This window comes from Taudactylus pleione, unplaced genomic scaffold (genome assembly GCF_031769625.1).
Source record: "Taudactylus pleione unplaced genomic scaffold, aTauple2 ptg000848l, whole genome shotgun sequence".
Lineage (NCBI taxonomy): Eukaryota > Metazoa > Chordata > Amphibia > Anura > Myobatrachidae > Taudactylus > Taudactylus pleione.
The window spans coordinates 991,661-1,004,475 of NW_028285250.1; the positions used below are offsets into that span (position 1 = coordinate 991,661).

At 51.4% G+C, this 12,815-nt stretch overlaps 1 protein-coding gene across 1 annotated transcript in view; it reads left to right on the forward strand.

Moving 5' to 3' along the window:
• REXO2 (RNA exonuclease 2) overlaps window positions 1-12,815 on the forward strand; it is a 28,013-nt gene that overhangs the window by 338 nt on the left and 14,860 nt on the right. The window lies entirely within an intron of this gene.

Genomic DNA, 12,815 nt, shown 5'->3' on the forward strand with positions numbered 1-12,815 from the left:
TCGGTTACAGGATGCTGGTCTGGGGAATGTCACAGGCTGCTACACATTATACAGCTTTGGTTAACATAATAGATAGTGGAATAAGGGGATTTATCAAATGTATTGGTCCACTCAATTAGGGGCGCCTCAGGGGCGTAGCCAGAACTTTGTGGGTGCCTTGGCATTATTATGAAGAGCCTCCGCCTCCCCAATGCTTTTAGAGACCCCTCTCGCCATAGTGATCGTTCACTTTGTGCCCCATAAAATGCACCATACAGTAGTAGTGCCCTAGCTTGTTTTATGCACAGTAGTAGCAGGGCTGCCATCAGAAGATGTGGGGCCCAGTACAGCTGAAACAGGCAGGGTCCCCAGACAGCCCACCTGGTGGATCAGAGAGCGCTGGTGCCCAGAGTAAGCACACGCTATGACGACCCCCAACAGTACTGACATGCGCCTCATAGCAGGGCTATAGACAACCCTTTAAATGGAGAAAGTCAAAGTGATAAATGATTATGATTTTAGGTTTATGTGGTTATGAACACAGTCTTACCTCTGTTTGTCCATGCTACTTCCAGCCATGGGGAGGGACTAAAGACATATTTGGGAATGGGAGTGACGCCAGGGTCAGAGGAGCACACGGGGAGGGATAGAGCAGATGTAGTGTTCATTCTAGCACACTTCCCCTGTAACAAGCCGAGCAGTTCTTTTTTCATGTCTGGGGTATCGCTCTCTATTCTGGTGCTTCTAACACACTCTGGTCTGTAACTCAGTTTGTTGCATCAGCTGAGTGTACTAGAAGCACCAGAGCAGAGAGCAATACACCAGGCAGGAAAGAGGAAGTGCATAGGTTGTGACAAGGTGTAGGGTGCTAGAATGAACAGTGCAGAGGTATACTTGGGGTAGGTGGCAGAGGCACTATGTAGGAGCACCATGTCGGGTTGTGAGTAGCTATGTAGGAGCGCCATGTTAGGTAGTGGGGAGCTGAGTAGAAGCGTCATGTCAGCCAGGTAGTGAGTAGCTACTGTATATGTAGGCACCATGTCAGGTTGGTTTCACCAACCAATGTGTAGAAGTGACGTGTCAGGTAGTGGGGAGCTGTGCACCTTGTCAGGTACGGAGGAGCTGTGTAGAAGTGCCATGTCGGTTAGTGGGGAGCTGTGCACCATGTCAGGTAGTGGGGAGCTGTGTAGATGTGCCATATCGGGTAGTGGGGAGCTGGGTAGAAGTGCCATGTCGGGTAGTGGGGAGCTGTACACCATGTCAGGTACGGAGGAGCTGTGTAGAAGTGCCATGTCAGGTAGTGGGGAGCTGTGTAGAAGTACCATGTCGGGTAGTGGGGAGCTGTGCAGAAGTGCCATGTCGGGTAGTGGGGAGCTGTGTAGAAGTGAGATGTCAGCCAGGTCGTTGGCTGCTGTATAGAGGCACTATGTGGAATCGCCTCATTACAATAAGCGGTCTCCATTTACCACTGGGCACAGGAACTGAATCGGAAAATAGCCTTTAGGGGCTCCGCTAGTAAGGGTGATATCCTGTTTCCCGTTTATTACAGCATCTGTGACCAGCTGTCCAGTGACTGATGCTATTATATAGAGCCTTGCCACTTCAATGTACAGTGTAGTAGTATATAGAGTCCCCTCCCCGCCATGTTATAGTAATGAGCTCTGTATACAGGCTCAGTCAGTGTCAATGACCGGGAGCACCTGGTGCCTGATAGCTGCAGGTCTGTCCCTGGAGTCCCCCTCACCTTCCATGTCCCTGGCTAGAAAGAGCTGCAGACGTGGAAACATCCCCGCTCCTTTCTATCGTCTGTTCATTAATGGGCGAGAAGGGGGTGTGTGCTGGTAACGGGACACTGACACCGGAGACCCCAAGTTTCCCCCAGAGCAGGGGGAGGAGGAGAGTTGGGGGCGGGGAACAGGAGGAGTCCGTCTGAACGTTAGCCGAGATAATAGCCTATAGGTGGTAACAGAGAGGGTGGCTGGGGGCACACAACGCCCGTGCTCCCACCTAAGCCGGGTTATCCTTTTCTGCCCCGAGTGTATGATTCTGGCAGCAAATTGCTTCTTACAGACAGACATTGGGAACGTATAAACGTGTACGCCCATAGTGTTTGGAGATTTCCCAGTAAAAGAAATCTACATCACATTCTGTACAGTGGACCATGAATACCACTAGAAATCCCCTTTCACTACTTTGGTGTGCTCATCAGTAACCCATATGTACATAGTAAACACATATCCAATATTAAAGTAACTGGAGTACAATACATAACTACAAACTCTTTGGTAACTTTTTACAATTGTTATTTAAATTCACAAAAAAATACATTATGTATTCTCTAATAAATCACTGTGTATTGATGTATAAATGTGAAAAGGAGCACAGTGGAAACAGTAATCATTCTACTACTTTGAGGCCTTTCATCATATAAACGGGATGTAGTCGGCATCCGGCGTGCAGGATGCCGACGGTCGAAATACCGGCGCCGTAATCTCAACAGCATCGAGATCCCGACTCCAGAAATGCGACTGCCGGCATCCCGAAGGTAAGTATCGGGGGTGGGTTAGGTTTAGGGTTAGGCACTAGGGGGATGGTTATGGTTAGGTACTAAGGTGGGGAGGTTTAGGGTGAGGGGAGGGGGAGGGGGAGGTTAGATTTAGGTATCGGGGAGGATGGTTTAGGGTAGTTACCTTAAGGGAGTCGGGATTCTCACTGTTGGGATGCCGCTGTCTGTATTCTGACCGGCGGCATCCTGACCGCCGGGATCCATCTCCTTATCTTTATATAATCCAATGTCCAGAAGTGAAATATCGATTTGTACTTCAGTGCAAAGTGATCTCACTTGTAGGCCTATTCCAAGGCTGTTAGAGAGGGTATAACCACATCCCGTTATAGAACCCCCTACACCTGCTTAACTCTCCCTTTCTACTTCAGGGTCCATAGGGGGTCCACAGGGTTGACCTTGGGGTATAGCTGGATCTGGATCCATGGGCAGCACGCAGTTAAAGCTTTAGCTGCTCCCAGGATGCACTTGGGTCCGTCCTCCTCTATACCCCGCCCCCGAGCCACAGGCACCTCAGTTTGAGTTGGTGCCCGGCCGGAGTCAGATCACCTGCGCAGGGGGGCTGCAGGAGCAGCCCCCAAAAGCTTTTTATTTAAAAAAAAAAAAAAAAGAGCCTGTTAGATTTTTTAAACAGAGGCTCTCTAGTGTGGCAGCAACGGGCTGTCTATGCAGACGCCCACGCTGCCGCTCCCCTTCCCCGCTGGCGCCGTGATGCCAGTACTGCACTGGGGATCGCGGCGGGAGGCCAGAGTCCGTACTAGCCGGACTCTGGGTACCTCCCTGGACTGCTGCCGGAGTCGCCGGGGATAAGGTAAGCCGCGAGTCGCCGATTAGCGGCGGCTCGCGGGTATTGCCTGCAAATGCAGTCCTTTGCCCCGGTCCTAGGGGACAGACCAGGGGCTGCTAGCGGTGGTGGCGGGCTCCCCCTCTGAGGAGGAATACCCCGTGGGACCACTAGACCACCAGGGATATATTGGCAAGCGGGAAGCCGGCAAGCCCTGGGGTTAATAGGCTAGCCAGGGGAGGAAGCCTTCCCTGTCTTGCGGCTCCTCCCCTAAGCTCAGCGCGCCTTTCAGCACGTAGTCTGGCGTCGCTGAACTGCAGACTCTTCGGCCACTCCTCCTCTGAGGTCTCTGGTGGCTATTTTCTCTGTGGCAACGCAGATCTCAGGGAGCAAGCGGACCGGTCCCCCTTTGTACCTCTCCCCCGATTTAAGGACAGCGTACACAGCACTATAGCCCTCCCAGACACTGAATCTGGGCAGGTTGATTGTAGTGGAAAGGTGCAGTGAGTGTATCTTCTCTGCATGGTATGTGACTTTTGCTAGTGCTGCCTGTCTGTGCTTATTTTCCGCTTACTGTCAGCATATACCTATCCCTTTACTTCTCCTACAAGCCCTACAGGTGTGTGGGGGAGGGGCGTTTCTACAGACCTCACTTATATAAATCAGGTATTTGTGAAGTTCGTCACATACAGTTGTGTGCTACACAGTGCCATATTGTGGGCTGTTGTTCAGCACACCGGTGAGTGCGTTTACTTCTGCCCTGTTGCCAGATATATTTTTGTCTATATAATATATTCTGTCATGTCAGACGAGGAGGTTGAGCGCTTAGTGGCTCTGGTGTTTGCCTCCTGCTGACGCTGTTCTGCAGGAGTGGATAGGGAGGATTTGTCACAGGATGGCCTGTGTAGTCGGTGCCAGGTTGCTCCTGGCCCATCAAGACCTTCTCTGACGCAAGAACCACCGTGGGCGATGTTTTCTCAAGTGCTGTTGTCTATTGCGGACCGTCTGTCGTCCCGACTGCTCTCCCTACTAGGGCGTTACCCCAGCCGACCATCCCCCATTCCCCGGGTGTCCCGCAGTTATTGCGGAGTCCTCCTGGGTCTCAGTCTGTGGGGCCATATACGGGGTTGCCTATGTATATACAGGCTTCCCCTGTGCCGCAGCAGCCTGTGGTACCTTTTCAGGCCCCTATGGCGACTCCTCCACCCTTGGTGGATGTGCTCTCCAACTCCGTGCAAAATTTGGCGGCTGCATCCTCGGCTTTTCAGTCAATGTTGCAGACTGACATGCCTTCTAGGGTTGCAAAACGCCCACTCATGGTGCGGGTGGCTCAGGTATCGGACTCAGAGGGATCCTCAGATGATGGGGAGGTCCCTGATGACACTGACTCGGACTCCTCTGTCCAGGAAATGGATACCAAGTCGTCCATTAATGTGCGAGCACTGGTTAGGGCGGTGCGAGCCATTCTTCTTATAGAGGATGAGGCACCAGCTCCTAAGTCGAAGTATCCTTGTTTAAAAAAAACTAAGGTGGCTTCTGCGGTGTTACCCCTGTCAGATCAGTTGACGGATCATATGGCGGTAGCTTGGCAGGCGCCCAGTAAGAGATTCCTTCCTCAGAAGCGGTTGGCTTCTAATTATCCCTTCCCTGAGGCACATTGTAAAAAATGGGAAACTCCACCGGCGGTGGATTCCCATGTCACCCGTTTAACTCGGGGCGCTACCTTACCATTACCGTCTATATCCTCGCTGAAGGATCCCACGGACAGGAAAGTTGAGACTTGCTTAAAGTCTATTTACTCCCTCTCCGGGGCGGTGGCCCGACCGTCCATGGCCATCTCCTGGGTGGCCAAGGCCATTGAGGGGTGGGCCAATGCATTGGAAGATACCCTCCCGGACGACGCTCCGGATGTCCAGAGGGCGTTGTTGGGACAGATGAGGGACGCTGCTTCTTACATTGGGGAAGCCTCTTTAGATGCTAGTCTGCTGACTTCGTGGGTATCGGCTGCAGCGGTGTCTGCCCGCCGATCCTTATGGTTGCGGTCCTGGAGAGCGGACTCTGATTCAAAGAAAGGCCTGGAGGCCTTACCTTTCAATGGGGAATTACTTTTTGGTCCGGACTTGGACAAAATAGTGGATACCCTGGCTAAATCCAAGTCTGCTTTCCTCCCTTCGGTGGCACTGCCTGCTAAGGTACGGAGTTCGGCTTTGCGTTTCTTTCGGGTTCAGGGTAAGGCAAAAGGTCAGTCCTTCCCGAGACAGTCGGCGAGTAAGACTGCCTCTAAACCCAAGAAGCAAGCCTGGAGTGCTCGGCGCCCTTCTTCCAAGCAGGAAGATAAACCTGCGGCCTGATGGGACGGGTCTCCCTCTGGGGGACCTCAGAGTGGGAGGCCGACTTCTTCTATTTGCCCAGTGCTGGCACAATACCACCACGGATGCCTGGGTTCGAGAAGTTGTCTCCCAGGGGTACGCCCTGTCTTTTCGGCACAGACCACCCCACCAGTTTTTCTGCACGAGTCCTTCTCAGGACAAGACCAAGGCGTTACAGATTCAGGAGGCTATAGAGTCCTTGCTGAAAGCAGGGGTCATTGTTCCCGTTCCTCAATCACAACGAGGGACGGGGTATTATTCGTCTCCGTTTCTGGTGCAGAAACCCAATGGTTCTCATCGCCCTATCCTCAACTTGAAGTCTCTGAACAAATTCCTCAGAGTTCCCAAGTTCAGGATGGAAATGTTACGTTCCATCATTCTGGCGATGGAACCGCGGGATTACATGGTGTCCCTGGATATCCAGGACGCCTACCTCCATGTTCCGATAGCACCTTCGCACCAGCGGTATCTGAGGTTCGCTATCCTTCAACACCACTATCAGTTCCGGGCGCTACCCTTTGGTCTCTCCACGGCACCGAGGGTGTTCACAAAGATTATGGCGGTCATGGGCGCACATCTTCGGAACCAGAATGTACGGCTGCTGCCGTATCTGGACGACCTCCTGTTGCTGGCGAGCTCCCCGGAGGTACTGCTTCAACATCTCCACCTGACGATCGCTTGCCTGCAAGCACACGGGTGGTTGATAAATTGGAAAAAGTCCTCCCTGATTCCATCACAGCGGATGGTCCATTTGGGAGCCCTGCTGGATTCGCGTCAGCAAAGGATCTTCCTGACTCCAGAGAAGATCGCCTCCCTACAGCTGCGGATACACATTTGCCTGAGCAGTTGCCGCGTGTCGGTCCATTCGGCTATGAGAGTTCTGGGGTCCATGGTATCGTCATTTGACATGGTGGAATTTGCCCAGTTCCATTCCCGGCCCCTGCAGTGGCTGATTCTATCGGAATGGAACGGGTTACCTCACCGGATCCGCTCTCAGGTGCTGGTGTTGTCCCCGGAGGTTCGGCAATCTTTGGCTTGGTGGCTTCAGACAGCTCATCTGGTCGAGGGGCGCCCCTTTTGGATCCCGGACTGGGTCCTGCTCACGACTGATGCCAGTCTCCGGGGTTGGGGGGCAGTGACTGGCTCATTGTAACTTCAGGGTCGTTGGTCTGCGGAAGAAGCACTTCTCCCCATCAACATCCTGGAACTGCGGGCAGTATACAGGGCCCTGCAGTCGTCCGGTCCCGCTCTTCACGGGAGGGCGGTACAGGTGCAGTCCGACAACGCCACCACGGTGGCGTATATCAACCACCAAGGAGGAACTCGCAGTCGGGCAGCGATGTCGGAGGTGTCTCGCATCCTGACTTGGGCGGAGTGTCACATTCCAGCGATCTCGGCGGTCTTCATCCCCGGAGTCCTCAATTGGGAAGCGGACTTCCTCAGCCGTCATGACGTGCATCCCAGGGAATGGTCGCTTCACCCAGAGGCGTTTCAGCTACTCGTGGACAGGTGGGGACTGCCGGAGCTGGACTTGATGGCCTCCCGTCACAATCACAAGTTGCCCGTTTACGGGTCAAGGACGAGACGCAGGCGCAAGTCTGGTGGACGCGCTATCGGTAAAATGGGCGTTTCACCTGGCGTATCTGTTTCCTCCGATATCCCTGCTTCCTCGGGTTCTGCGGAAATTCAAGCAGGACGGCGGCATGCTCGTGCTGGTGGCTCCGGCGTGGCCCAGACGTCCTTGGTACTCCGATCTCAGGAGCCTCTCCATCGACGCTCCGTACCTTCTTTCTCAGCATCGGGACCTGTGGTCTCAAGGGCCCTGCCTTTACCCGGATCTGGGTCGGCCGTTTTTGACGGCGTGGCTCTTGAGACAGCCGTCTTGAGGTCTCGGGGCTTCTCCAGTTCGATTATTGGTAACATGCTCAGGACACGCAAGCCTGCTTCAGCACGGATTTATCACAGGGTGTGGCACACTTACTTTCAGTGGCGTGAGTCCAGACATTATGATCCTCAGGTGTTCCGAGTTTCTAGGATCTTAGAATTTCTTCAATCAGGATTGGACCTCGGCTTACGCCTTGCATCTCTGAAGGTTCATGTGTCCGCCTTGTCCGTGTGGTTTCAACGGCGGATTGCTATACTGCCGGATGTTCACACCTTTTTCCAGGGTGTTCTCAGGATCCAGCCTCCCTTCGTGCCTCCTGTGGCTCCTTGGGACTTGGCGGTGGTTCTACGGGTCCTTCAGGGTCCTCCGTTTGAGCCTCTTGAGTCGGTGGAACTCAAGTGGCTGACGTTTAAGACTGTTTTTCTCCTGGCAATTGCTTCGGCCAGGAGGGTGTCTGAATTGGGGGCACTTTCCTGTCGCCCTCCTTTCCTGATTTTTCACCAGGACAGAGCAGTGCTCCGCACTCGTCCTGAGTTTTTGCCCAAAGTGGTCTCGAAGTTCCACATTAATCAGGAACTTGTTGTGCCAGCTTTTCAGTCCCCTGATCTTTCAGCTGGTGAGACTTCCTTAGATGTGGTCCGGGCGCTTAGAATCTATGTGGACCGGACTGCTTCGGTTAGGAAGTCTGATTCCTTGTTTATCCTCTTCGGTTTTCACAAGAGGGGTTGGCCTGCCAACAAACAAACGTTAGCCCGTTGGCTTCGTTCCGTTATTTGTGAGGCTTATGCACAGGAGGGTTTACCTGTGCCAGCCTCTGTTAAGACTCATTCCACTCGTTCTGTGGGTCCCTCTTGGGCTGCTAGACGTGGCGCCTCCGCTGTTCAGCTGTGTAAGGCGGCCACTTGGTCTTCAATTCAAACGTTTTTGAGGTTCTATGCGTTTGACACCTTTGCCTCTCAGGATGCATCCTTTGGGCGCCGGGTGCTCCTTTCAGCACAGGAGCGTCCCCACCCTTAGTTGAACTGCTTTGGGACATCCCCATGGTCAACCCTGTGGACCCCCTATGGACCCTGAAGTAGAAAACAAGAGATATGGTAAGAACTTACCTTTTGTTATCTCTGTTTCTACGAAGTCCATAGGGTCCACAGGGCGCCGGCCCTGACGCACCTGGCTTCAAATGGGCTGTGTGGCTGGTCACCGGTTTTCCGTCTCCCATTTCTGTGAGTATGGTTTCTTGTGTGTTCCAGTCTTCCTTCTCTCTGTTTAGTCTCCTCCTCCGGCCTGGGCTGCTTACCAACTGAGGTGCCTGTGGCTCGGGGGCGGGGTATAGAGGAGGACGGACCCAAGTGCATCCTGGGAGCAGCTAAAGCTTTAACTGCGTGGTGCCCATGGATCCAGATCCAGCTATACCCCAAGGTCAACCCTGTGGACCCTATGGACTTCGTAGAAACAGAGATAACAAAGGTAAGTTCTTACCATATCTCTTGTTTTTTAGCAATTTGTAGTGCAGATGCGCGTAGTTCCCCGCTAAAGCTGGGTACATACCTTATGGTGCATACACACGGTCAGATGAATGATTGAACGTTTTCTGACTGCATTAAAATGAATGGAATCATCCAAACCTAACTGCAAACACATCAGATGTCAGATATCGTTATCTGACAAGCGGGAACGCTCATCGTTCATCTGACAGATATGTCGGATTTTCGTTCAGATATGAACGATTTTTAAAATCGTGATTGTACAGATCTGAAGGAAAATCTGACTGTGTGTACGCACCACAACAGATATATCTGCAGATGATGGTTATTCAGTGTGTAAGAACAACCATCATCTGTCTTCTGGCCGCGGGTGCTGCTGGCTGGGGGCGTGTTGCGCCCTCCCTCTTTGCCGCCTCTGCTGCAAGTGTATGGGCGGTCATCTGACCGGTATGTAGTCAGCAAGTCGGCGGTCGGCTTCCCGACTGTAAAATCCCGGCATGGGACTAATGATAGGCTTCGAAATCCTGATGCCTATCATTATCCACCTGGCATACCGAACGAAGGTAAGCGTGGCGTTGGGACCTCTTAGCCGCGGTAGGAAGGGGGGGGGGGAACTCCCGGGGGTACTTAGGGTTAGGCACCCCCCCTGGAGGGTCAGGCATGGGGAAGGGGGGGGGAGTTAGGCATCCCGCCTACCCCCCCCCCTGGGAGGGTTAGGTTTAAGCTGCGGGGAGGGGAGTGTCAGGTTTAGGCACCTCTGGGGGTAGGTTAGGAACTAGGGGGAGAAGTGAGGGTTAGGCACCCCTAAGGAAGGATTAGGAAGGGGGGAAAGGGGTAGGTATAGCCTACTTACCTCTGCTGTTGGGATCTTCACCCATCGGGCTGCAGGCGTCTGGATTTAAACTGCTGGCATCACCTCCGGCAGTCATACATACCGATTCCGTCTGACGCCCGTACACACAGCATGATGCTCCAATATATGGGCATCGGCTGAGTGACATCGTTCACAGACATATCGTCTGTACACACTGGCCGACGGCCAGATGATATATTGGCCGATCAATTGATTAGCCAATCTACCAGTGTGTACCCAGCAGTAGCGACATGACTGCACACATTGTTCTGTGCTTTTTTACGTCGTTCTGTGCTAATACATTTATGGGTTTTGAGAAACTCAAGGAAACCAATCAAAGAGGGACTTGACCCATAACTAAAATAAAAAAAAATAAGTTTGTGATTTGGTGAGATGAACCAAATATTGTTGTACTTCCCTGCTACGGGCTGTTTTCCAGGTCTGCCTGTATCCCTGATGGCTGTAGCGGCCTTATGCTGCTGTAATCTGTACTAGATGTCCATTCCTCTCCATCAGTACATCCAATGCTATTGTTGTACAGGTTAAGTCTCCCATATCCAAATATTCCGAAATACGGAATTAGTTTGGCATGACTAAGATAATGAGACCTTACATTTTTGATGGCTCAATGTACACAAACTTTGTTTAAGACACAAATTATTAAAAATATAGTATAAAATTACCTACAGGCTGTGTGTATAAGGTGTATATAACACATAAATGCATTCTGTCTGTATATTTGGGTCCCATTCCCAAGATATTTCATTATGATATGCAATTATTCCAAAATACGGAATATTCCGTTATCCAAAATACCCCTGGTCCCAAGCATTTTGGATATGGGAGACTCAACCTGTATTTTGAGATATCATTTAATATATTATATATCTAAATAAATATTAGCACTCGTACTGTAAACTATTAATCCTGTAAATAAAGCATTAAGTGCGTCGGCTTGCTGAGCCCTGTTCTCTGTAGTCTTGTGTAATTAGAATGCAGTGAGCATAAAATCACAAATTACAGCCCTAGAAGGTTCCCAGTGTCCTCTACACTAATGCAGGTTCCTGTGCAAACAGAAACAAGTAATGCGCGGCAGGCTATTGCTAATAGAGAAATGTTCTGGTTCATGTGCTGTTATTACAAGCAGTCACAGTTCTGCACAGGAAGACAGAATAAACATGTTTCTACATTTGCCTTTAGGAGAGGGCTGTATGGGTGGTCAGGTGATTGTCACATAGAGCAGAGGTAGGCAACGTGTGGCAGGTTTAGCACACCCAAAACTGGCGCACTCCAGCAAAACTGTGGCAGGGCATTTTTGGATATGTAGTTCCAAATCAGGGTACCCTGCTCCTAGGAGCTTACAATCTAGGGAACAATCAATAGGTCGACACCAGATGGCCGAGATGCAAATTGTTGACAGTTAAAAGGTCAACACATGGTTTTTCATGATTGTTTAGGTACTCGGAGGAGGGTTAGGCTGTGGAAGGGAGCAATTAGGGTAAAGGTGCGTATCCACTACACAAGGAAAATGAGGGATTGAACGATTACGACATCGTTATCGTTCAATCGTTCATTAATAGTGCAGTGAATATGCCAGCAACGACCAGTGATGCGCGCTCCCGCTGGTTGTTGTTGGCATCTGCCATCACCAGAACATACTGCCTAACCTGCCGATATCAACAGGATGTGCATGTTCGGGGATGAGGGAGGGTGCCTGCACTGATGTACATATCGTTCAGTGTGTCCACATTATCCACTGCACAGGATGATGAACGATTACAATGTTGTAATTGTACAGTCTTTCCACTCTCGTGTAGAGGATACGCACCTTTAGGCACTAGGGGGAGGGTTAAGAACCAGGGAGAGGGTAAGGATTAGGGTTAAAATTAAAAAAACTGTTGACCTTTTTGATTATATCGACCATTTGACACTGTGGACCTTAGGACCTGATTCAGAGACGGACGCTCTGAATCAGGGCGTTTTTTTTTTTTTTTTTGTGCGGCCTCCTGGCTGCTCACATAGCTCTGGGTGACCACCCACAGCTATTGCGAGCGGCCAGGATGATGGTCGTGATGGTCAAGACCATCACGACTATCAGGGCTTGCGACGAGACCCTTGTGGTAGGGTCTCGTGGCCGCAAGCCCCAGAGAGCTACCGGCTCTAATAGAGCCGGAAGCTCTCCCACTGACATCGCTGATGTCAGTGGGGCCGCCCACAAACGGCAGGCGTTGTTTGTGAAGCCAGCCCCCCCCCCCCCGCCACGCCTCCAAAACTATGCGAGCTGTTGATAAAAATCGACAGCCGCCCCCTTTTGGTGCGAGACCCGGAGCGACGGAGCACCTGTCGCTAGCCGAGTCACGCACATGCGCACGTCGGCTCCGGCGTGCGCATGCGCAGTGGCCAAACATTGACCCGCTCGCGAGTGCATAGCGCTTGCGAGCGGGTCTGAATCAGGCCCTTAGTCCATGTTGACCATTTAACAGTCAACCTTTTGACCCTTTGGCCCTGTCGGACTATTGCCTGTCCAGCATATGGTGTCGATCTTTTGACTGTCTATCTAAATAGTGTAGATCTTTCAATCCACACCCGAGTGCCACAGGTTGCCTACCCTTGATATAGAGAAAGAGGGACTAACATAGAACATGTGCAGCTACTCTCTCCTGCTGTGTCTGACCCATCCAAAACCTCAGCACTATATACAAGGGATCTATGAAAATGACTTCTCCAACCTAGACTAGAGTGCCTTCGTGCTTCCTCAGTATGAGAGTTCTCACAGTTGTGGGGGGGGAGGGCACTGTCTTTCTTTTTTTATTATTTTTTATAAAATATTTGAAAGAAAATAATAATAATTAGGAATGTTGTTTTTGCTTATCCCTTACCGTTCGGCCATGTTTGTGTGTG